Below are 26613 nucleotides of genomic sequence, written 5' to 3' on the forward strand. Positions count from 1 at the left end.
GAAAACCTTGCTAGAACCTAAATGGGCCCAAACTACCATTACGCATGCACGTACACGTCTCAGAAACACTAGACCAATGCCGATTCTTCTATTATTATACGCTCTATTTATAAAAATGGTGCTAGGAATTTATTTGGTATTCCGCTAGAGAGTTCAAGTTCAGCACTAATCCCAAAGTTAGTGCTATACTCACTAGAATATCTGGCAGAACAGACATGTCAATCATGTGGTTACTATGCTTTAGCTGAAAAGGCTACAGATAATCTTTTGATAGAAACAGGTACATTTTAAAATTCAAGCTTCTACTTTGGGTTCCCCTTTTGGGCCTCATATATAAACAATGCAAGCTTAGACAAAAAGGTATTTATAACCAAAACAGTATTTTACTCCTCAAAAACAAACCCTCCCCCCAGAATACCTCCAAACAAAACAAAAATAGAAGAAAACACACCTGTTATACAATACTTTCAGTTTGGAAACATTCAAAAAGGAGCTTGCATTCTCTGTCCATTATTATGTTTATTATGCCAACGTCTTATGCTTTTGTCATTCCGTCAGTGGTAAGTGAGAAAAGCATCATATATAAAACATCAGTTCTATGCTATCAGGAATCCAATATAAATTTATAGAATAACAAAAATAGGAAAAGAAAATAGGAAAATATTTACTACAGTGGAAAAACCAAGGCAAAGTTTAAACACTTCTGGAAATCTCACCCTAAACTGCACAGCCTCCCTACTTCACAGACAGTGGAAGAACTGATTAGTTGTCAGTGATGACAGATTTTTCACTCTTGGTAAATCTCTCACATGACCCTTTATTAATACATGACCCCAGCAATAGCAAAGTGCATTTCTTAAGTTAAAAACCAAAACCAAGAAACCAACTCCAAAGCAGTTTACTAAAGAAGCACAGCCCAGAATTCAAACAAACTAGAATGTGTATTTACAATGAAAGGAAACAATTTAGCCCCAAAATATTTCAACGTTAAAGTTCCCAAAAAGTTATTACAAATAGATCAAGACAACCCTTAAGCAAGCTCCTCTGATGGCATAATTTAAAAAAAAAAAAAAAAAAGAACAAAAGTTAACCTGCTCTTGAGATGCTCATAAGAAACAAGCTGCATTTCAGGGCAAGTCTTTCCCCAAGTTCAGAAAAGGCAAACATTTCAGGTCTTTTAAAAGAGATATCTGGGCATAGCCTAAGACTCCCAGGTGAACTGTATATACAAACATGCTTGGTTATTTTTGTGTGCGTGTCCATACATTTCCATTCTCTATTTTCTGGCATTTCAGGTATACTGTGTATAGTCACTAATCACTTCCTCCACTTGAAAAAACAAGGACACAACAGGGAAAACCGAAGGGAAAAAGTCTGCAAAGGAGATGTTCCATAGTCTTTTCTGACAGAGTTAACTTATACATTTAATCAAATGCAAGAAGCAAAGATGGAAACAGCCAGCTTTTTCAAGCTGCATATTGTACTCTCAGAGGGTTTTAGAAGTGACTTAAGGATTAGGTTAGTTCTGCTTTGTGGCTAACGCTTTGGTTTTGTTTTTTACTATGAACTCACCATGATGTCAGTCTCATGTTCAAACATGCCACATTCATCAGTTCATGGGTTTCCTGGGAGACTCCTGCAGCTTTCCTTTGTGCTCAGTGCTGCTGCCAGATTCTTAGTTCATACTAAACTGACTCAGGCATGCCACTCTAGTTTCGAGGGTGTTACACTGGCTTCCTATTAAAAAAAAATAAAAAATACTGCACTGGGGCTTTTCTTTTTTTTTTTTTTTTTTTTTAATTCTGCACAAATTAAGAAGTTTCAAGCCTCTGGCTTCATCCAGCTGGAAGAATCCTTGGATAAGCATCTGGATTAGAACACACCCAATTCCAGGGTCTAGAAGCAGGTGCTCTCACCTGTTTGGATCTTCTATGGCTTGTTCTGGAGAGAACCTGAATAACCTTAAGCTGCACCTAAACTCAGTGGAGTTTTGAAGGCACATGGTGTCACACAGTATTATGTCCTTAGTTTGGAGAGGTTTTTTACATAATGTAAATGTCGGTGTAAATAGCGATAGCTCACCCGATTATATAAAAGGTCTTAAGATCTAAAAACAAATATAGTTTTTCCAGCCTTTGTTTCGGACATAGTTCTTGCCAGTAAAAGCACTCTGGGAATTCTGGCATGAACCTTGGCTTTAGGCATGTGTTGCATATTGTCAAGCTTGGACTTAACAGTAAGCTTTGAACACTGATGGCATCATACAAAGCTTTCAGTGGGCTTTGGATCAGGCCTCAACACAGTAAGATACTCCAAGTATCTCTGGCAGAAACCAGCAGTTTTGACCCGCAAATAAATAAAATCTATACCCGCTGGTATAGCTGCCTTAACAACAACTGAATTACTTGCATCTCATTACTGAAGAAAAAAAGATATTTCTAGCACTTAAAAGTCAGAAAGAGGTGGAAAGCGGCACAGAACAGGTTACTACAGCATTTGTCAGAAGTCTACATTCTGTTAATCCAGTTTTCAGTTTTAGAATACTGGGTACAGGGCATGGGATTTTCATTTTTGGGACATTACATTTTGTTCAGTTCTGTGGAACAAAAATATATATACACACACATATATGAATTCAGTAGTACAGTTAAGATGATATCCTTTAATAGATCACAGCTGTTTCTAGCACTAGTTTCAACTGTAGTGTGGACAAAGTTTATGTTCTCTTTCCACTGACTTGGCCTCCCAAGCTAACATTTCACATTTTCCTAGTTCTGAGGTTTGATTTACACTGCATCAACAAAACAAGAAGGCAAGCCAGTTTCTCAAAATACACAGACACATTTGGGGGCGAGGGGAGGGGGAAAGACATCTGCTGTTCAAATTGTCACAGTGGGATGAAGTAGACTTGATGCAGTCATCCCAAATCCAATGAAAAATAACATCAGCTAGACAGATTTTTGCATAGGTGGAAAACCTCCTGGGCTTCCCTGCTGGGAATTTTGCCCTGGATGGAAAGCCCCAGAAGTGACTACCAACTGGTTATAGGGTAAGAGAACCAGTCTTTAGCTATAAAAAAAAAAAAAAAAGAGGCTTTTTGGATGGGGATGCCTAGGTGAGAAACCTTCTTGGAAAAACAGAGGCTGTTTCCCAGGCCTTGAACACCCTTCTGACTTAAAGACCAGAAGTCTAGGGGATGTGTGTGTAAAAGTGGATCAAGATGGGTGGGAGGGAAAAGCAGAGATATTTCTGCCCCTCCATTGCAAAGCTTAGGGAGCAGTGAAGGAACAGATTTTCCTTCCTTCATGCTTCTTTTTCCATCTAAGCACACTGGGACAAAGAAGCATGTACTAGGGCATGTCCTGCTGGAAGCCTACTACCCCCTTTCCCCCCAGGTTTGGTATAAATCCAGACAAATTAAAAGATCAATTGCACTATAAATTAACAGGGGTTGTTTGAATGGGGGAAGCTTTTCAGTCCACAAGGTTCATCTAACATACCTCCAGTTGTAGAAGCAGAACAAGAAAAAAAAAATTAAAACAAGTAGGCAATTTTCCAGCAGGAGTGATATATTCTTGAGCCAGGGACTGACAGGCCCAGTCTTCCCCACACAGCTGAAAGCCAGCAGAAGACCCACAAGGGTTAGAGTACGTGGAAGTACTATTAAAACTTTTAATTAATACGGCAATCAAGCAAAGGGAGGAGCAGGGGTTTTAGTACAAACAGACTCCTTAATTCCAAATTAGTTATAGAAGGAAGTGCTGCCACTTATTAGGAGGTTGGCTGAACTTCCCACAAGACTGTTTTCCACTACTTGTATCTGCCAAATTTAAACCATTTGAAGTGAAAACAAAATCCTAAGGCAGGTGTCCGTCTCAGGCTAAACTTTTGGAAAGTGTCCGCTAAAACAAAGTGGGAGGCTTGGGAGAAAGCGGGGGGATAAGTGTAGTTTTGCCCACATTATGTTACTATCATTTTGTTGAGACACTCTTGTGTTTCATGTTTTAAAGTTTGCTAGGGAGATCACCTGGGTGTGTGTGGAAGCTAATCTTATGCAATTCGATGGAAACTTGTCTAAATTTGGCCAATTGTTTGCAGTTGCAAACAAATAGCAGTTGCAGAGACTTAAGAGTTTGGCAGTTAAATTCTCCAAAGACTGCATCTGCACTGAATATGCCCTGGTCAAAGAATGCAGGGACTGAAAGGGACTTGCCTTGTAATTGCTGCTGCTGATAGCTGTGAACCACTATGGTCCCAGAAACTAGAACTAACGGAAGGAAGAGAGACCATTTCTTGCTCTCTCAATGTTTTTTCTGCTGGCACCCAAGAAGTAAAGAGGAGGAAGCATCCAGAATCAAAATAGTAATGGTGTTGCAAGAAGGTGGTATGAATAGGAGCCAAGATTGGAGCAGAGGATAGCAACGGTATAGAAGTGTGTAGCAGATCATAACATACAACCTAGGGGCAAATGGGAAGTGACCACTAGAGAACACTGCCTTGCAGAACTTGTAACTGCTGTGAAAGTCCCAAGTCTAGCTATTTCTCTACCAGCAGCAAAGGGGCAAAACCACTGGCAAAGTCTCGCTTCCCCTCTTCTCCCCCAGTTCTAACAATTTGTAGATAGAGAGGGTAACAACCTTCTCCTCCACAGATATTGGAAAGCACCTTAACTGTTTTACTACTACTTTTAAACTATGTGTGCCTACAGACATGCAGCAAGGCTGCTCCGATGTGCTGCGATTACAGAATGCTGGAGCAGACTCGATTAATCAATTAGGTAATTACCATGCTTCAGCAAACTCCAGCATCATGTGTATCAGCTTGTTTGACAAGCTTTAGTTAAAGAACCCTTCCCACCATTTTTTAGCACCGGGATACTGATATACGTGACACTCTGGGCACTTTAACTAGAGCAGCTCTGAGAGCCACTCTAATTAAAGTGCTTCCCCCCTCCCAGAGCACGTCTACAAATGCCCTTTATTCCTATGTATGCCATTGTAAATCAACAATGCATCCTAAATGGAGAAGTGTTGACTTCAGAATTCTGTTTCTTTACAGTGACAGGGGGACCAGGAAGGAGGAACGAAGAGGAAATCTTGCAGAGGATGAAGGACATTTTCACTCACCGCACTATACCTATTCATACAGGCCAAAAGGACAGTCAGGTGTCCCACTGCCAAGACACAAGCCTCACCTACTTGCTTCCTCTCTGAACATAACCAAGGCCAACAGTTTGGTGCATGTTTCCCAGCACCACTGTTTGGGGCTCTCTAGGTAGACATTCTTAAATATAGCTCTGGGCCACACTCAGGGACCCTATTAACCAGGGGTTGGCAGCATATGGCTGAAGGGCTTTGCTTGTGCCACCTACTATTTCTACACTGCTGCCACTTCTCCCCACTCCCCCAGCTCCAATACAGCTCAGATGGCTTTGGTGGTGCATCAGTGGTGTGGAGTTTTGCCTGCACCTGTGCAAGAACCAGGCAGCTTAGGGCTGTAGACATGCCACCACTGCTTCTCCCAGCCCCCTGCTCTGCAGTGTGGGCACAGGTACCAGCCCGTGGAGTGCTTCAGTGGGGCAAGGTATCTGCAAAACATGTCTGCATTGCTGCCACTTCTCTTCTCCCAGCTGGTGGGGAGCTGTACTGGGGCCAGGCAGCTTCCAACTGTGCCTATGGGGAGAACTGGTGGTAGTATGGATGCAGTTTGTAGATACCTGGCCCTGGCACACCTTCCCATGGGCTGGGACCCATGTCAACACCACAGTTGAGCAGAGGAATGGGAGAAATGGCAGTGGTGTGAGTGCAACTCCCAGCTGCCTGGCTGCAGCACAGGGAAAGCCCCCTTCCTACCCCACCAACTGCTGATGTGCCACCAAAGCCACGTGGCTCATGTTGAACCAGAGCTAGGTTTTTCCAGCCCACAGCTTTGTAAAAGGTTGCTGGGCCATGCTCTAAGCTATCTGCAAGGCCTGGGCATGAACAGAGCAAAAGCAAAATGGCAGAGCTTGTTCCTCAGTAGCAGTTGGGGCTCAGCAAGGAGGCAATATAAGCCCAGTCTTGCAATGACTATTATGCTGGTCTGAGCATACCATTTTCCACTTCTATCTGCAAATGAGGAGAATGGCCATTATCAGGGCAGGAGATGAACTTCACTCCATGAAGTTTCTATTTTCTCAAAGCAAATTCTCACGTTTGTACACCTCACCATATATGAAGATACACACTAAAAATGGTCCATGTGTTGGCTGTCACTACAGCTTTATGCACATTCCAAGATTTAATGGATACAGTTAATTAAAAACGGTCTCACATTGCCATTGCTGCATGTTAAATGTAAATTTAACAAAAACCCACACAGATAACTGAATCTCTGCAAAATTCTTTAGCACATCAAAACATCACAGCTTCTACTAGAATGGAGAACTGCCCCATATTGCTTATCCATTTACCTAGGATGAAGGCAATTCCACCCAGACCTTGGTCTCAGAAATTAAATGCTGTCAGGTTTAGCCAGACTACTTCTCTGAAGACAATGTTCTTTCTCTGAACTTAAGAATCTTATCATTACTAGTCTGATATGCAGATGAACCTGTAACAGCTGCCTCCAAGCTTCTAGTGCACAAGGAGGACTAGTTTATAGCATTCAATATGGCAAAAGCATTTAAACTTTACAACTACAAAGTCAGTCATGAATGTGCAAGGAACCTAAGGTTATCACTTCCATCAGATTTCCTTAAATACACATCTTATCCAACTGTCTGAGTTCACCAAGAAAAACTAAGAATAGTTCAACAAAAAAGAGCAGCAGTTGGGGGCTGCATTTCAGTGCTTTATTTGTTTCAATCAAGCTATATAGGATAAGAGATGCCAAGATTCCAGAAAGTCCTGGTTATTTCTTTACATTCCTATTATTTATCAGTCTATTACTGTAGTCTGTTGTATAGTAATCAATTTTCGTGAATAAAAATCCATTTTGAAGAGGAGAGGAGTTTTCTTGCTCAGTACAAATCTGGAGAACTAGAAGTTTTTGAAATTATGGGGAATGCTGGTAAAACAAAACAAGTTTACAGAATACCATATAAAAAACTCCAACAAAAAAGTGAAGCATAGACTGTGTGTGAATTTTCAAGAACATTACAGTTAAGCAAAGGGAAGAAGGAGCATAACATTAAATTCACAAGAAAAGCCTTTCAAAAGTTAAAATCTAAGATTTTCTATAAATAAAGCCCACATTGGTGAATATACGCATATGTGTACCACAAATAAATTCATGCAATACACAGCAGTACAAGGTATCCAAAAGGGAAGGCGGTCTGACAGAGAAGCAGCAATCTTTCTATGTTTTGATGAACAACAATATATTTGGCTCTGTGGGCAACCCCACCAGTTTGATACCCCACTGCTATCTATCTCCAAGCATAGCAGCCACTTATCACATCATTGGATTTGGCTACACATTCACTGCTTGGAACAGCAGCTAGGAAGGAAGAGAGGTAAGAAAATATTTTGGGTGAAAGTTACAGTTTTCTAAAAGTTTTTCTGCAAACTGCTGGAACTTACTGTACCATTGGCAAGAAGTTCCTTCTGTTGACATAGAGAGTTTTGAGAGAGAGAAACAAACAAAAAAAACCTGTTAGTTTAGCAGTGTAGAACATTCTTCTTTTGGATTTTTAATCATCCTGTTGCAAGGTGGTGATAGAAAGAAAACAAAAGAGAACCAAGGTTAAAATCACTGGCCAATCTAAAGGAATTATGTCATTAGCTAATGACATCACTTCAAGGTCATGTCACAATGATGCATTTGAGAGGTCATTAAATCCACAGTTAGGTCTGTTTCTAATCTTTAAAAGTGCTTTAAGTTAACACTCTCTCTTCCCCATCTGTTTCCCCTCACAATACAATCATGCTTCTTTCATCCCTTAAAAACCTATCCCAAATTCCACTCGACTCATCAGTTTCCTTAACAACTCAAAGAACGTTGAACATGCCATTTGCAACAACTAGAGATCTTCATGTCCAAGTCCATCCCAGGCCCTCTATACTCTCCAATATAGTTTCCACACCTTGAACTTCAGTGACATGAAGCTTCTAGTGACCCTTTCCCAGCCGAATATCTCAAGAAAAGCACCCTCTCCTCACCATGAATGACTGGTGCCTCCCAAGACTGGGGGGTGGAGGGGAAACCAGGGCAGTGAGCGAGGACTGCCCACAGACACCACCATCGGTGAGCAGGGACTGTTCATAGGTGCAGGCATCAGCAAGTGGCAAAATTCCCACAGACGCCACCAATGGTATCAGCAATGTGGGGGGAAGGGGGGGGGAACAAAACAAAACAAAACAAAACAATTGGTGGCAAGCAGAGAGTAGGGACCACTTGCAGATGCCAGCGGCCACATTGGCCGCTGCCTGCTTGTGTGGGTGGTCAATGCTTGCCACCCACCCCTCTCCCCTTGCCATCAATCTCAGGGGGGGCATATGCCCCCCCCCACACCCGCTCTATGTGTCACCTATGCTCCTCACCCTCTTTCAACAATCAGCCTGCTCTTTTTGCCTTTCCTCAGTTCCTTAGAGGGAACTTTCCATCCCCACAACTTTGTTGCAGGTTCCAAAAAGTCTCTTCTCCCTCTGCACCTTATTTTTTTAAGTAATCTCATCCACAAACAAAACAAAACCCCCCCAGGTATCATCTGAGGACTTACAGATTTCTCCCTCTTCATGGCCCCTAAAACTGTCGCTTTTATGTCTTTCCCAGTTCTCTGACACCTCCTGTAAATACCCAGCTGCCAGCTCAAGCTCAGCATGGCTCTTAATACTGAGCTCTTACCTTCAATCATTATGGGAAACACTGTTATCCTGCCAGCCACTCAACCCTGTAACCTGGTCACTATGTTCAAATCAGACAGCTCTTTAAAACCTCATATTCTGGCCAGGCCTAAATCTTACCAATTGTGTGTGTGAGAAAGAGAGCGAGATCTCACCCCTTCACTCCCTCCCCAGACCAAGGCTCACATTAGGAATTCTTGGTGACAATGACTGTATTGGTACCACATCTCTCTTTTTTTTAAAAAAAATGGGGAAAGAGAAGATGAATGAGATGGAACCTTCCTGGAATGAACATTTCTAAAGCTTAATAATTTAACGTTACTTTAAAAATTCCCCACTTTTCATTCAGAAAAGGAATGGAGAAAAGAATCAGAATAATAAAGATATTAATAAATACTGAACTTTTAGTATTTGATCTTGCTGGGCCAGACTCTTACTAGCTAGAATAAATCAGTACAACTCTACTGAAGTTAGAGGGCTGCATCAAGCTTTTAGGGAACTGTTTCTAAACCAGCATCTACTGATGCAATTCCAACTTACCTGCCCTTCAGAACATAAAAAGACTTCAGCTCAGATACTTTATTGCAACTAAAACCTTGGATTTTTACACATTTTCATTAGAGGTATAACTATACAATTGGACCCATGACTTCCTAGATTTAGTAGCATTATTCAATGCTTTGGGTCAAAACATGAAGATGAAATTATTTTGGTGCCATCACAGAAGGATTCTGTTTTGTACCTATGAGATTGGAAAGGGATTCAGAGCTTTACCCTTCCTCCAAAATTTAGCCAAGGCAATATCTCTGGCCTTTGTGGCAAGATGCCTATTGCAACAATGTTCCAGAGAATGAGCCCTCTTGAGTATTTGCCATTGTGAGAGGTAGAGGAGGAGACAGATTCTATTCCAAGACAAAAACAAAATGTAATATGTGTCAAAGCCATTTATGACTTTTACACACTACACAGTAATCACTCAGTAACCACCAGAATGAAACAGCCAGTGAAAAAGCTGAGGGTAGAAAATGAAGGATAAAACTTATCTTGCAGTATGATACAGTATTAGTTTGGCAGAACGGGTACATGAACTGGAATTTAGCCTTCACAGTGAGGCATGACATGTCAAGGAACATTTCACGCTTAATTGTTGGGTGTCTCATCTGAATGGGAACTACCAACCAACAATGCAGGGGGATGGGACTACTGGTTTGCTACTGCAGCCACAGTTAAGCTACGGAATAATAAAGACCACAACATAATTAACTTTGACACATTCACTGAAGAGTCAAGTCAGAAGCTAGCCATTAAAAAGGCCTGGGGGGCTAAAAGGAAATACTGAAAAGAAAAACATATAGACAAAACAAAAGTAAGGAAATTAAAATTCTCAGAGTCAGCTGGAAGCTACTTAAATACTTAAGGTGTACATGCCTCTTAACATGGAAAGCAGGAAGGCAAGGGAGTTGGGAGGGGGGAAATACTTAAATGGCAACATTTAAGGATTATTCAACCCAGGTGAGCAGGCTTCTTAAAACAGATTTCCAAAACTTAGTGAAGCAAATAGAAAGAATCCTAAACCACAGCAAGTAAAATTAAAAAAAAAAAGCAGCAAGAGCACAAAAGCTATGGAATCAATAGGTCTTCTAAAGCGTAAAGAATTAAGAGAACATTTAAGAAGAATATCAAGATACTGCTGATAAACTTAGGAGTTTCCTTGCAAGAGTCTTCACTGTTCAGGATGTTGAGAAAATTTTTACCTGAAAAAATAAAGGTCCAAAATTAGGCAGTCAAGATGAAATACTACCAAATATCAAAGGAAGAGAAGGAGAAAAATAAACTACTCTAGGACCAAGTTCCCAAGATCCACAGGATGTATATAATTATAAAGGGAAATGAAGAATGAAGTGACTGATAAGAAAATATGCAAACTCTCAGTAAAAGTAATTTGCTCCAGAAAGACTGGGGAGAACACACGTGTCAAGCCTGCTGTGGAAGATCCAGAGATTCTAATTAGTGAGCTCTGATTCCGAAATCAATACACTGATTTGAAAGAATACTTACACATAAAAGTATGGGACACTTAGAAGAACCAAATCAGCATGACCTTGATGAAGCAAAATTGTATTTCTCTAATGTTAGGGGTTGGAGTTTTTGGGGGGTTTTTAAAGAGTGAATCAGCCAAACAGGGTCCCAACCCTCCCCCTACACACAATTTGAAGTAACTTATCTACACTTTCCAAAAAGTCTAGGGTAGAATCCATAGCAAAATGTTATAGAATAAATCTAACCCTGGAGCAGGGAGTAAACAAAACAACCAAACACACACACACACACACCACCCCCCACCAGAAAAAAAAAAAAAAAAAAAAAAGGATTGAAAACAGACAGACAAAGTATATAGTGGTAGTCAACATAGCAGGAAAGCATCTCTTGCTTTGGTGACAGGCTAAGTGCTTTTTAGCTAGGGGTGCTCCGATATATTGTCTGGCTATTGGATCAGCACTGATAAAAGAATAAATGACATTATTGGCTATGTGATTTTTTTGGTCATTGTAGCTGATAATTATGGCCACATGCTCAGAGCATGCTGATGAGCATAGTCTGGTCCCCATGCCCTGCTGCTGGTCCATGCCTGCAGCAGACAATAGGTCCTTGCAACCAGTGGGAGGGGGTGCTGGGAAGCATTCACAGGGCACCATGCTCAACAACAAAAGGATTTTTAACAGCTCCTGCTGCTGTTGCTACCATTACCATGGCAGTGCTGCACACGCAGGAAAAACTGAGCACCGTGGCTGCTGCAGAGAAGTTCAGTCGCGTGCAGGTGGTTTAAGGCACTGCACGAGGGACATTCTGCTTTGCTGGGTACCAGGCACCTTTCCAAGAGTGGCTTCTCCCTGGCTGCCACAGGATCTCAGTTGCATGGGGCCTGCCAGTACTGAGGCAGTGGCATGCTCTGTGGCTCCAAACGCACCTGATGCTGCTGTCCATGCAATGGTTTACCCCGTCTGGCAGGGACAGCAGCACAGGCTGTGCAGGAAGCAGGGCAGCAGGTAGCAGCCATAGTTGAGAGGAGTATGTGCATGGGAAGAAGGTGGTGACCACCTTCCTCATCAAGGGCCTGAGCAGGCAGTACAGGGGGTGTGACAGTGATAAATACAAAACAAATAAAAGAAGGTTTATTTATGTCAGTAGTTTAAAAATACCTTGCAATATTACTAAATATTGGTTATTAGACCAGCACTGGCTGATACAGTTGGTTAATCATTGGCTAATGGGTATCAGTCAAGAGCATCTTTATTGGTGCACCCCTATTTTTAACATTTAGGGATGACCAGCCATGAGGCAGCAAAATTTCTAAAAAAAGAAGTTATTTAGATGACTCCAGACAATTGTGACAGACTTCAAGCTTTCCTAAAGCCAAATTATAATTATTTTACTAATTTTCCTACAGTTCATGTCGACAAAAGCAAATAACATACACAGAAGGGAACAATCTGTATGCCAAACAGAATAATACACTCAAGACTATCTACATTATAAAGTTTTGTCACGAGAAGCTGCCTTTGGCTATTATTTATGCCATCCACACACATTTGATGTAAGCCAACAAAACCTAGCCTGCAGGTTGTTTGAAAATAAAACCACCTCCCTGAATGATATGCAGCCATCAGTAAAATTCCCATTGTGCCTATTGTCCAGTAACAGTGATGTCAGTAGCAGTAAGCCATTGACTCCTATCCAACATGCTCTGCATGTGCTCTACAACAATGGCAAAACTAGCTAATTGTGCTTAATACCATAGCAACATAGGTATGTCAGCCACTGTAAGCTGACAGAAGTTTTACCAGCAAAACATTCTACAGTAGACATGACCTTGGGAAAACATCTGGACACTGTTCAATTAAAACAAAGTGCAGAGGCATTCAAAGGAAAAAGGGACCATAGAATATGCTGAAACTACTAAGCCACTTAAGGCACAAGTGTACCCTCACCTGGGCTAGGGAAAGAAATTACACATAAACCAGTATAAGTGCTCAGAAACTGGTTCAAATCTGTAACCCAATAGAAATTCTGTGCACATAAATGATTTTCAAAATAGCCAGAACCAGTTTAAGATAAACCTGGATAGATGCAGTATCAGACTTAACCGAGTTAGGTTAAATCACATTATTGAACTTCTGTCCCAGATCCCCTCCAGCTTCAAGTTAACTCACAGTCCCTCAGCATCCCAGGATGCTTTGCATCTCCCCAGCAACCTTCCCCTCGCAGGCTGAACAGCCTATCCTTGGCCCAAGCTATCTGCTCCAGCCAAGCAGGGACACATACTCCAGTGCCCCCTGACTTCTGGCCTAGGCCACTGCAGGCAGGTGGCTGTATTTGTGGAATCAAACATGAATGTCAGTTCACTTGCTTACTGTTTCAATTTACACAGCTTAGACTAACCTGAGAAGACTGAATCAATTCAGCCTTGGGCTTTTTGACTGTCTGTATTTAGCCCTGAACACCATTCTGTTTCAGTAAAATCTGTTCACATCTGGTAATATCCAAACCAATTAGAGACAGATAAAGCATGCTACTAGAAGTAGACAGACTTCTGTACATAGAGAAACTGAAAAGAATGGTACCTTTTGGTTAAATGATGGGACATGTTAGAGCTATACAAAATACAAGAATGGTACTAAGAAGGTAAAAATCAGGCATGTCTTTTTCCCCAACTCCCAATAAGAAGGATCCTGGGAGAGCCAGTTTTCACCCACTATGGAGTTCCTTGGTCAGCCCTCTGAGGCATCAGTTAGTGGCCACAGTTGTATAATATTGGATTCAATGGATGCACTCAATACAGCATTTTTGGGGGCCTTGCTACTGAATCAGCACTGTTTCCTAAATGTTTTTTTGATGCTTAAGAAGCCAACTACTGCATAGGTCTGGCTCTACTTGGTTTGAAATGCAAGAACAATATGAGGACATATCTGACAGGTTGCCAAAAATATTTAATGGGCTATCTCTACTTCTGTTTAGAACATGACTTTACATACTATTCTCATTAAAAATATACCAAAATGCTTTATATTGTTAAGCAGCTTGTAATTCATCATTGTGAGACACCAAGAGTGAAATGGTCTACAGAAGCCTTTGAGAACTAAGTAACCAGCTCAACCAATCCAGGTGCATAGTGACTAATAAAGCTTGCTACTAGAGAGAGGATTTTAAAAAAGGGACCATATGAAATGAATTGATGGATACAATCTTGTTTCCAGTGTATATACTCCTATCACATCTATTCCCGTCTTGGATGCCTTTTCTGGCTGTTTTATAGAAAAGCAGGTACAGGTACAGAGAAGACACTAACACCTTACACCAGATGATCCCTTCAGAATAGGCTTGAAACATCATGGGACAGACCACCCATTGACACAGCTATTTTGAAATGAATGGACCTACATTCAGTTCTGCTTATGTATAGCTGCCTGAAGACCTTGCCTTTTGAAAAAACTGTCTTTAGGTCAGCAGTGACAGAGCAGATTGGCTGGAGGAGGAAGGGAAGAAGATTCAAGGAATATTTGTTTAAACATCTAATGCAGTTTTTATAAGCAAGAGTGAAAAGTATAAAAAGTTATCAATAATACTATTCTTAATTAAAGCTCATTGGGACACCAACCATTTCCTGAGTGTCTGCAAAGCACTCATCCTGGCTGGGACTTGGGAACATGAACCTAATACAAAATATGAAGGAATAATGAGAACATGGCTGCGGAAACTTACACCTCTGTACCGTGGATAGACAGCATCAATCTCCTAAACTGGACATGTTCTAGAAGACACAGTACTCACTACTCATTTATACAATATAAATTAAAAAGTTCTTAATTCATTTTTAGGGTAGCCACAAATGTATGTGCTGTAAAGATTTAAAAATAAAATGGAAACAAGCAGAGGGATGAATTAAATAATTCATTTATAAAGGAACATTGCTGACTACTTATATATTTCCTCCAACTAGGATGCATTTATATGACATGTCTTTAGAAGGACTAGAGAGCAGGCTATTTGTGGCATACTGTCCTTGGGCCTTAAATAAATACAGAGGCTTCTCGAGATGAAATGGACTATATTTATGGTGTAGCACTTGCAGTGCAATCAATCTGTTAGTTGCCTAAATTTTCCTGTTAGTATTTATAAAACACAAGGCCGGGGGCAGGGGGGTAGAATATATTCTCAAAGAGCTACCACCTATCCTATCCCCACCCTGCAAGCAAAGTGCTGACTATTCACTTTATATTATACAGAGTTAAACCACGATCTAGGCTTAGCATGTTACAAAATACAAACTATGTGGTCTTAAAACAATTTAATGTTACAGTCAGTTAGCATTAATACTTAACTGAAGCTTCTCTGGGAGATTTTCTGTTCAACCTTGGAAGTCTTCAAGGAGGAGACTAGACATATACCTTGCTGGGATGATTTGATCTCAGCAGTATTCCTGCCCAGAGCAGGAACTCAGTGATCTTTCAAGGTCCCTTCCAGCCCTTAATTTCTAAGATTATGAGCCAGCCAGAGGCTGCATTAACCTGTACTCCCTAAAATCCATTGTTGGACCATATCTAGAATAACCACCATACATTAATTGTATGTAACAAGTCAATATTCAAATACTGTAATGAGGAATAACTTATATTTACCTATTAGCAGAGAGTCAGTCCCACTAGCCAGAGAAAAAAAAACAAAAGACATCTATTCTATTAGCATCCTAGGACTCCCTACCCCCAGCTGAAAGGGATAAAGGACCATTTTTAACAGCACAAAGTAATCATAAACATTCCATTTCAAACAAACATGTATATACTTCACTATGGCCTTTGGTGACCAGGTTTCATTCTATTTTTCTTTTCTGCACTAGTTCACAGCACATCTTTGCTGACACTGAGCTCAATTGCTTTTTTTGTTTTTTGGGTTTTCTTGTTTCCTGTCCTCATACTGTGGCCTTCCTCCCCTAAAAATACATTCCGACATGTTCTTTCCTCCTTTACTTCACCCCATGGGCCTTCTTGGAAAGCACTGGCTATATGAAGTTGACCTTATTACCATCATTTTCACAGCTGCCTACCAGGCTGTGAACTGCAGGAGTGGAAAACCATGAGAATAGACCAGTTTCCACCTTGTTGCAGTTGGGTGGCACTAGAGTTCAGTCCATAAAGGCTTCAGGTTATGTGCATAATTATAAGGACCAGCAAGCTGATTCTGGATGCCTGAACAAAGGTTGAAGAAAATGGTTTGATGGCAGAGGGAGAAAGGGGTGTGTGTGGGGGGAGGGGAATATATTTTTGAATAGTTGAGACAGATTATTTTGTAGCTCACATTCTGATGATGACAGCATTTGATGGGGGGGGGGGGCATGGGAAGAAGGGAAAGAATCCCACTTTCCACATACAGATATTTTTCAGAGCCAGCCAATTTTTGACAAAAAAGAGAATTGTAGGTATTCAAAAAGAAAAATCACCCATGTACCTTTTGTCACCATGGATGTACATTCATAAGAGACCCCATGGATTCTAGGATAGAGCATAAACACAGCAAGTATTCAGATAGCATAACGATTGGTCCTGCTGTGGAACGTATTACCAAGAAACACAACCATTAAGCACAAGACAAAAACAAACAAACAAACAAACAAACAAACAAACAAGAAAGACTTTTTTAAAAACAAGGGAAAGTTCAAAAGCCTTTACCTGATCCCTTAAGTAGAGCTCATTTCCACAAATATATAATAATACATTTTCTCATCTGAGAGGCCTAGACTAAGCATGTGTTCCAAGACCTCTAACTTCAATAGGACTTGAGCATTGAGATGACTTAGTCACAAGTTTAACACACAAATCATGACCAGAGACCACACTTGTCTACACTAAGAACTAAAGACTTGCTAAACATTTCTTCAAATCTTATTCCTTAATACTCTACTGCCCTTTCCCTGAGATTTTTTTTTTTTTTAAGACTTCTCCCTTTAACAAATTAAGAGCTATTTCCATAACCCATGTCTTTGAAAATTTCACAATGGTTCTGGGAAAGCAGATAGTCCTGCAAAAAAAGCTTGGCACTCTTTAAAATTCCCCAAGCAAACACTGCATCCCTTTAACCAAATGTTTGCTAGTAATGTCACTATTTTCAGCTCTTACTTAGCAGCACCAAAGAACATACAGCCTAGAGATTTACAATCAGGACAAGATTAAAGATCAGGTCTAAAACTAAGACAGGTGTGTGTGTGTGTGTGTGTGTGTGTGTGTGTGTGCCACAGTTCTTTCCTGCTGTTCAGCACCTTTATTGCTAACTGTGAGCCATGAAACCTAAAAGTGACTGAAGGAATGCTCTGCCTATTTTCATGCAAAGTCCTGAATATTTTTTCAACACCTGGATAAGAAAGATGTTGTTAGTCAATCACTGATCATAAAGCAAGAAAGATGCTGCACTTTTGAACGATTTAAGTTAAAAGACAGATACAGTTTCACTTAGTTCTGCAGACCTTTCATATTTATATATATCTGGCTGTTTGAACAAAAATAGCTAACATACTTGCTTAATAAGCCATTAAAAAGCACACAAAGTACTTGTCATTAGCTGTTCTTATCACTTAAAAGCAGTGGTCAGTAATACCTTGTATAGTTCATAACATTGTTTGATAAATAAAACACCTAAGCTTCCCCAGTCTATAGGTTTCATCACACAAAGAGCAGTAGGTAGAATACTACTGTGCATTTCCTCATACCAGAGTAGATCACACCTGCATAGTGTTGTTAAAAAGAAGGAAGGATAGATTCACACCATATAGAACAGTGATTCTCAGCCAGGGTACCATGGCACACTGGGGTGCCTTGAGATCCCTTCAAGGATGTCACATAATGTTAGCACTGTTACCTTTACAAACATGGTTCACAGAATAAACCTAAAGTTCCGAAACAGAAATCCACAGCTGTGGCCTTTGCATTCTTTTCAACAGAAAAAACTGCTCTTATTTTTCTGTAGACAAAACAGTGAAAACTGAGAGCTGGCACTCTCCAAGGGGTGCTTCAATTCAATCCAGGGCTGCTTCAAGTCTGAAAAGGTTGAGAACTACTGTTAGGTAATAAACAAACAAACAAAATAAAATATAGCATGTGTGTTGTTAAGTTACACAACACTGGTTCATGGAAGGGAAGACTTAAAAATCACTCAAATTTAGTTCTCAGAATGGATGCTTAGCTAAATAATCCAATTTAAAATGTGCATATCTTCATGGAATGGGTGTCCTGGCAAAATATGCTATTACATATATTAACATTTTCACTCCTACCAATCTTGTAATGTAAACACCTGCTTTCCTATTTGTGGAGAATGTGGGATATTTGCCTTTTATTTAAAAAAAAAAAAAGTAAGTGACCAAACTAATCCCTTTAATATGGTGCTACTTGTTACCTGTCCTCAAGGAGTTAATTTCTTTCCAGAGATATTCAATGCAAGTAGGAAACAGGTGATCACTGGATGCCTTTGCCAGTTTGAGAGACAGAGACTGCCCATCCAACCCAGCCATGGCTGATTATCAAGCATTTGAATGTTTATCTGGAAGAACAGATATACTAACAAAAAGCAGCCAAAGAAAACTGGTTTTGCCAAAAGGGCCAGTAATGAAGCGATGGATCACAGGACAAAGCTGTTTGGGCAGTCATAATCCTTTACTGTTCCATCTCCCGTTTAGATAAAAGGTAAATACAGAGCATAAAAGAGCAAAATCCAACCTGAATAGAGGCTGCTGGGTTTACACCACTGTTGGCAATTAGACTGGCTCCTCTACGCACAGTAAGGAGACTTAACCTTGAACTCTTCTAGATCTTGGTACTGGCATACTATGCACGCTGTAAAACCTAGTAGTTGATAAAAAGAAAACATTGGGCTATTGATCTTCAGTATTATTTTTATTGGCCACACTCTTCTCCACTACCTTTATATAACTCTGGACAACATCTATTCTCAATTTGCTTGTCTCTTGGCCTCTGTGTTTGTAGTCAAAAACAGAAGTTGTTTTTATCAAAACTGAATTAGTCTGTGATTTAGTGTTTTGGATAGCATTCCAGACAGCATTACAGCAATGAGATGGATTCTGCTATAGTGCATAGTGCTGTTTAGGCAAACATGCTTTTAAATAGATCTCACACTCAGCCTTTGAAAGTAGAACTTGTTTCAATAGGGAAACAGGAGATTGGTTAGAGCACTCAGGTTTATCTTAGTCCATGGGAATGTATTAGGGTGTTGGTCAGCAGCCATAATTACAGCTGCCACAACTCACCTTATTCAAAGACAGCACCTAGAAGGAAACATTTCTTGCATCACTACTCTTCTGGGCAGACTCAACATTTATATCTTCACTGAGGAAAGACCCAGATGCTGGCATGGGATCTAAGTCTTTCAAACCCAGGCTGAATGATACTAACTCCAATCTTGTGGACAGGCAGGTCAATAAATAAAAACTATTAAATAAATATGTGATATTCATATTCCCAAAATAATAACTTTTTTGGTCTTTAACAAGTCTTACTATAAAAGCTAATGAAAAAAAAATAGAAGAAAAAGTTTATTCAGGGCAGAGTTTAGCTAGAGTAAGGAGTGGAGGTAGAGGGAAGCTACTCTCCTATTTTAAAGAGCAACATCTATGCTATACATGCAGAGCCAAAGCTTTCTAAGCTAGCATGCTGAATACATACTAGTTATTCAAACTCAAGAATGTGTGTATAAAAGAAATTTCATACAATTAGTCTCTGTTGTCCTCATTTTATGCTCTCTGCAAAACTTCTCATTCACATGTTGCTACTACTAAGTGTGCAAAACAATCTTTTTTTTGCCTCCAATTCCCACCAAATAGCATAAAACTAGGAGACAAACAAGCAAGGTTGTTTAAAGGCTTCACATGCAGAAATCCACTAATCTATAATAAACAGCTCCTTTTCACAGATCACTGCAACAGAGCAAAAATGAAGTATAATGTAATGAAACTCAAATTTAATTTCAAGGAGGAAGAACAAAACACAAAACTGTGCACGAATATAGAGCCAAAATTTAGCATAAGAGAAAATCGTTCCTATTTTCTAGGGATGTCTTTCATATGCTATTTTTGTAGGTTATCACTCTGGATATCATTTACAGAGATTTTTTTTTTGGAGGAGGAGACTGGGGGTGTGTACAAGGGAAAGAACCATAAGCATTTCATACTATTATTATTCATCTAAAAAAAACCCGCACATAACACTTGTTTTAATTCATCTCTTCTCGCATAAATCAGTATTTGGTAAATGTAATAACATTAGAGAAAAAGTCTTATCTTAAAACAGAGAGTGTAACAAGTAAAACTATATTTGAAGCCTTCTGCGTAAGGGATTTAGCCTAGTCACTGAGAAATAGATTGGACAGTTAGATCACAAAGTCAAAACTAGTTTCAAGTACATGACTGAAAATAGATTTCTTTAAAAATTACCGGCCAAAGGTGCATGGCAAATACTGTGACAAATGAGAGTACAGGCCTTTGAAGATCTCCTCAGGTTGAAGGCCCCTGCTCACAAGTTAAAGTTATAAGCAGTGATTCAGGTGGTTCATTCAGCAGAAGACAAGAAAACAAAACAAATAATGAAGCAAATAAATCACTGTCTGCGCTTGGGGGGCAGGGGCGAAGCCTATCTCTATCCCTCTCCCTCCCCCCTATTCCCCAGTGCAACCTCACAGTAAGCCTTGAAGCACTAAGGCAAATAACTTATTCTCTCCTCCCTTCTCCCTTGGCCTGCCCAATTATTTCATTTATAGTTTCTAAATCTGCAGGAGCATTTCATAGGAACACAAGATGGAAAGAAGCCAGTCTCCTCAGAGCCAATTCTGAGTAGGTCAGTCTTGGCTCAGTAGCAGACCACATAGTACAGCAGAAGGAAACAGAAGGCCTTACCCCCTCCTTCCCACCCTAAATGCAGACTTCCTTCTGTCATTGAGGAAAAGTAACTTGCTGGTGGCCAACAAGGTCTCCACAAGAAATTTCAGCAGCTGCCAAGAGGCCATATCCCTAAGCCAAGTCAGAAAGGCTCTCACTACACTACAGAAATTTCAAAAGGATAAAAAAAAACCAAGCTTTTCCTTAAAAAAAATTAATGTTTTTTTTCTTCCAGACATTAAATGAAGATCCATCTAATGAAAGGTTCTGGCTTGACAGCACAGAAAGCCAAAACCCTCTATCCAAAGTTCTTATACAGCAAGGGAAGTGGCAGCAGTCTCTATCCTAACAGCATGCTTTAACTCACAACATCCTTTAGTATGGAAAGCCAGTTCAGATTCCAGCCTTCTCTCTCCACTCCATGGCACCAGGTTTTTTTGGCACACTTACTGAAATCAATGGAGCTGCATGAGCATAGTTATATAGGCAAGTCCTTCAAATATCTATGAGAAACCAGACTGAGACTACTCACTCCTTACGAATGCCAGACAGGTAATAATGACTTCTGCTCACTACCATGAAACAGACAGGAGAGGCTTCAGATTAATACATTGCCCAATACACACACCTTTTGTCCCCAATGTATCCAGGCAGAAGCTATTAGATGCATACATGTTACCTGGCCAACTGACAGTTACAAAAAGTGACTCTTTTTCTGATTATTCAGTATTTTTCTTTGTAGAACTTGCAGAACACAACGCATATTTTGAGCTTTTTCTGATGCTGTATTTACAAGATTCCAGACAAAGGGCTCATTAGACCAGACATGTCAAAAACTCCAGCAGAAGTCTGGGGCAGGTGGGAAAGAGAGAGACTCTCTTACTCCAACACACAGATATCTAGAAAGCCAAGACTGGATTGCAACTGTACACATGGTTTACATAAATGTACGCATGGTCAAGCAACACTCAACAAAATGACCACAGAAGCTCAAGAGGTTTGGAAAGGATCCATGACTCTCGGGGAACTGAACCCACACTTCTTGTGTAGAGTGCAAGAGTGGAATAGAGGAATTGCATGCAAACCACACCTCCTTTCCCAGTAGGAGAAAAGAAATTCTGATGCTTTCCTATATAGAATTTTCTGACTTCCACAAAGATACATTATTTCACCCAACAATATTGTCAGATAAGTAGTTAAATAAATACTGAGAGGGGGAGTAGCTGGAAGCATAGAGTTGTGTTCTGTGAAAACAAACTGTTAATCTGACCTGCCCTAGAATGCACAGGCATCCTAACTTTTACTTAGGACAAGTGTGACCACCTCCACACAGCCTATAAAAGGAACTTACCCTGGTTTGCTTTCCATTGTTTCTCTCTGCTCTGGGATTACCTACATCATTTATTATTCATTGTATGTTAAAAACCAGCTATGCAAGTTAGTAATGAAGGAAGGCTATGTTGAACTGGTCCCACTAGTGTGATCTCAGATTGGCGTTGCCAGTCCTGTAGCTTGTTATGCAATAGATCCCCTAGGGACTGTCAGTACTCAGGGCACGGCTCATGATTTCTTAACTGTTGGTACAGTATAAGGAAACTCAACTGTACTAATAGAATAAATTTAAAATGTGGCCTCCCACCTCAGTTTCCTTGTGTCACTATTGGGCCCTGTTCTGCAGTTTGGGATAAAGTAAAGTATTGGTGACACAAACTGCTCCCAAGATGCCACAGGAGGTGAAGAGGACTGAATAGAGATGGAGAAACAGTTTAAATACAGCAGCCAAATCAGGTGCTGATCTTGCACTGAACTCTGCCTGAATGCAAAGCTCATTTTCAGGATGGATGCTTAGGGAAGCAAACAATCCATTTCTTTTCCCCCATGCAGCTTTGAAGTAGTTCTATGGGAACAGGGGAGAAAAAACCTAACGTTAGAAGTACTGGTTAGTGACTACACCCACAGTTTAAGTGCAGGTTAGCATCTTGTCTGGATAAGTAATCACATTCCATTGGTCTTTTTCAGGTTTTTGCTTGCTTGACAATAGGATTTTACCCAGTCTCAAAGATCCAAGAGAGAGATGGAATTTATCAACTAGACAGTACAGGAGACACAAATTACCAATACATTGTCTATTACAGATTGGAATAAGTCTTACATTAGCCCTCCAAAGCCTCAATGGAATGAACTATTTAGATTGGTCCTAGGTAGAAAGATAGGAGAATTTTCTATGCTCAGTTTTACCAGAGAATGTCTAGTAATATCCAAGGCCCCAACCACCTTGCACACCTTCTGCCAAGAGAAATGCATGTCAGATGGGTGTGAGAAAGCCTGTTGGTGCAAGAAATTTGCCATGGCACAAGGCAGCTACAACCTCAATTTTACCCATGCACTTGTATGTGGCATAGACCCAAAAGTGCATTATGTTAAGGGCAGGGTTAATAGTCAGGACATCCAGAAGATCTGTATATTGCTTCTAACAGGAAAGCTCCCATGGACAGTTAAAACCAAGGGCAAGTATCTCCATTACAACAATAGATGCCTCCACTAAAACAGCAAAAGCACATGTTAGTAGTTTTCTGTCTCACAGTTGCTCTGATGTGACGGAGGGCAGATTTTCTCATGCTGCCTTCACCTGGGTGACTGTAACAGAATATTTGATATGCCTAAATTTGGGAGATTTATTTTTAGCAGAAAATGAGTGATCTGGATAAGGGATAAAGTACACTGAAGTTTAAAAAACCCTTGTACTGTCTTTTTGAACATTTACACTTTTCATAAACCCCATACAGTCCTGCTGCTACCACCTAGAACTGACTCCTTTTCTTCTTCATCTTTCTTGCTGCATTTCTTCTTCTTTTTTAATCTTATCAAGTATACACAGGCACTAGTGTGTTAGCAATATTTGTATACAATACACCTCTGCAAGATTTTTATTTTCTTAGTTTCTCCTACCACCACCAAGGGGCATTTCTGGCTAGCAAAGAATCTCTTTTGGAACAGCATATTTTTAAGTTTTGAATAGCTCCAAGAAATTGGGGGAAAAAGCATACCTTTAAAAAAAGAAAGAAAAACATATGCACTTCCATCATACCCAATTTGAAAAACAGACTTGTGAATGCTCCAATTTCAAGTGAACCAGCAAGGTGAACATCATACAAAGAAATTAATTCTTAACATTTCTCCACCCTCCCCCAGAATACACTAGTTTAAATCAACTCCTGCTTGTTCAGTTGTGACTTCATATTTTCAGCGTTTACCAAACCACATAGTGCCAGGAATAGAAATATAAATCCCAAAAGCAAGCAATATAAAGATGACCAAAAAAAGAAGTCACAGAAAGAACCTTTAAAGAAAAAAAAAGAAGAAGGAAAAAAAAAAAAAACACAGTTCAAAAAAGACATCAAGTTTAAAGTGCGCTATTTTTTAAATACTGGATATACACAGATTGTCTGAACAGAAATTAGACCCAACTCAACAACACAAGTAAACTTTACTATCTCCTTCATCTAGGAGAAAAAAAAAGTAGAAGAGGGAAATAAGAATAAAAAAAAAAAGACAACATCCATAATCAATTTAAATTGCAATCATGGTAGAAAAACAAAGATTTCTTAATAGCTTAGTATCCTTCATCATACATGGAGCCAAATACTGAAAAGGCTATGGCTGGCCAAATTATGCAACAGATTTATCCCATATACCTTATGCTACACATGCTGATAAGTGAAGGTATTTTCTTCATTTTCCTATTGCTTAAGAGTTTCAAAAAAAGATACATGGAAAAGTCTGAAGTAACCATTCCTTTTAAAACTATTACAATCAGACCTAGATGGTACCACGTTTACCATTCCCAAATTTATCTAGATTCCAGATTAACCCCTCCATTTTAATATATTGCTTAGTTTTAATAGTAAATACAATTTAGTGCAGTATTTTAGCAATTTCAAATATTTACATCTTAAAGCCTTTAAAAAAATTCTGATTGTTTTCAACAAATTGAAAGCATATTCAGATTCATAAATCCAAGTAATTAGTTACCATACTTGGAAGGCTAGAATCATTGCATTCATACATGAAAACTAATATAAAATATACCAACAAACTCCTAAAATATCCTCTGGCGATTGTTGCAGTCATATTAACATACACAAAAGTCCCCCCAGGTTTTTATAAGGAAGCTCTGTTTGCATAAAGGAAGCCCTGTTTTTTTCTCTGTCTGTTCTCTTTAACGCATGGGATTTCAAACAAGAGACAGGTGGCCATGTACTTTTCAAAAGGCAAATTAAAATACACATACACACTCCCACTTACAAACCAGCATGGAGTGTTTAAAGAGAATCAAAGGCCTTTAACAGGTTGGAACCTGGCACTTTAAATCTAAAAGTGTGTCTGAGGCTAATAGCTTTCTCTCCATATCATAAAGAAAGAAGGACTGCAGACGGGTGAGGAAAACAAAATCTTTTCCTTAAGAAGAGGGGAGGGAAGGAGAAGAAAAAGAGATAGGTGGAAAGAAGAAAAGAATTCAGGGATGTTATAATGCCATCGCTATGAGCAGCTTCTACCCCGTCTTATCCCAATTCATTTTCCTAGGATCTTCCTTTGCTCCTGGGGCCTACACATTAAAAGCAGCACCCACATAGAGAGAGATAGATCACAAATCCAAAAAACCTACAAGCAGGAGTATGGGGGAAAGGAACAGTCCACTCTGGAGAGCTTAGTCCTGGGGGGGGGGGGCAGGGAAGAAAAATAGAGAGGGCAATCATGTCTTAACTTAGATCCCACCTTGATGTGCTTCCCACATCTCAGTGGGGTGAAAGGGGCACCCCGGATTGAAACTCCTAGGATAGAAGGGAAGGGCAAGATCTCCCTCAGCCCCCTCTGCCAGCCCCCTCTCTGCTTTCTTTCCAACACTTACTGTGTTCCCCCTTTCTCTCTCTCTCTCTCTCTCTCTCTCTCTGGTGTTTCCTTGGTAGGGACAAAAGTTGCCACCAGCCTCTTCGCTGCTGCCAGAATCAACTTTCTCTCCTTCCAGGCGCTGGGAAGCTCTCCTCTCCTCTCTCTCTCTGCTCCTTCTTCTTTAAAAGAAAAATCCTTATTCTGTTCTTTTTAAAGGGGGGGAAATCTGGGTGCTGGGGGGGGAAGAAGGAGGAAACCCTGGGAGCTTTTCTTCCCCCCCCCCCCCAAAAAAGTTGACTTAAAAATAAAATTGAAGCGGGGAGGGGGGGAAGGGAATAAAGGAGGGAAAAGCTTGGGGTTTCCAAAAGGAACCAAACAATTACTAATAAATAGTTAGAACAAACAGACACAAGGAAGAGGAGGAGAGAGAAAGAGTTTTGCTGGTCAGTAAACTTCAAGCTGCTGGGATGAGGTCATTGGTGTAAAAATAAAGAGATGGCGTCATTTGAAACCAATCCCAGTGAATGAACTCAGGCGGGGGGAGAGATTGGAGGGGGGAGGGGGTGAGAGAGGAGTGGGGCGGAGCGGAGCAGGGCAGGGCAGGGCAAGGCAAGGCAAGGAGACACCAGGCGCAAGAGCTGCCTCTGGCAAAGCGGCTCTGGCGAGGCTGGGTGCCCGCAGCAGGCGCGCAGCCCCCGGCCGCGCCGGCGCCCCCGCCCCACACATGCTGGAGCACCGCGGTGCCCTCGTGCCTGCTGCCGCCTGTGCCTCCCGGGCGGGGGGCGGGGAGGAGGAATTCACATTTCTTCCCCTTGGACTCCGCGTTGAATACTTTTGTTTCTGAGCCAGCCCCTGGGAGGAGCCTGGGACCTGGCTTACAATGAGGCAGCTATTCAGCTAGGCGGCTGAGGCTGCTGCTGAAGGCTTCCTTCGTCCTCCTCATCTCCTCCTCTCCCATCCCTG

The 26613-nt window shown here is 40.6% G+C and overlaps 1 protein-coding gene across 5 annotated transcripts in view; it reads right to left on the reverse strand.

Annotated features, from left to right (window-relative positions):
- The window catches only part of DUSP16 (dual specificity phosphatase 16), a 78098-nt gene extending 51714 nt beyond the window's left edge, over positions 1-26384 (reverse strand). The window contains exons 1-2 of one of the 5 annotated variants that reach the window (XM_090043841.1): positions 25670-26192; positions 1573-1737 (exon numbers count right to left, since the gene is read on the reverse strand). The gene's annotated coding sequence lies outside the window, so the exon portion shown is untranslated. Of the gene's footprint in view, positions 1-1572; positions 1738-25669; positions 26193-26276 lie in introns of those variants that run through there. The other 4 variants (XM_090043835.1, XM_090043836.1, XM_090043840.1 and 1 more) reach the window with 4 other exon arrangements.
- Between the last annotated feature and the right edge of the window lie 229 nt (positions 26385-26613).

Source organism: Crocodylus siamensis, chromosome 4 (assembly GCF_052110815.1).
Source record: "Crocodylus siamensis isolate JL-2025a chromosome 4, ASM5211081v1, whole genome shotgun sequence".
Classification (NCBI taxonomy): Eukaryota; Metazoa; Chordata; order Crocodylia; family Crocodylidae; genus Crocodylus; species Crocodylus siamensis.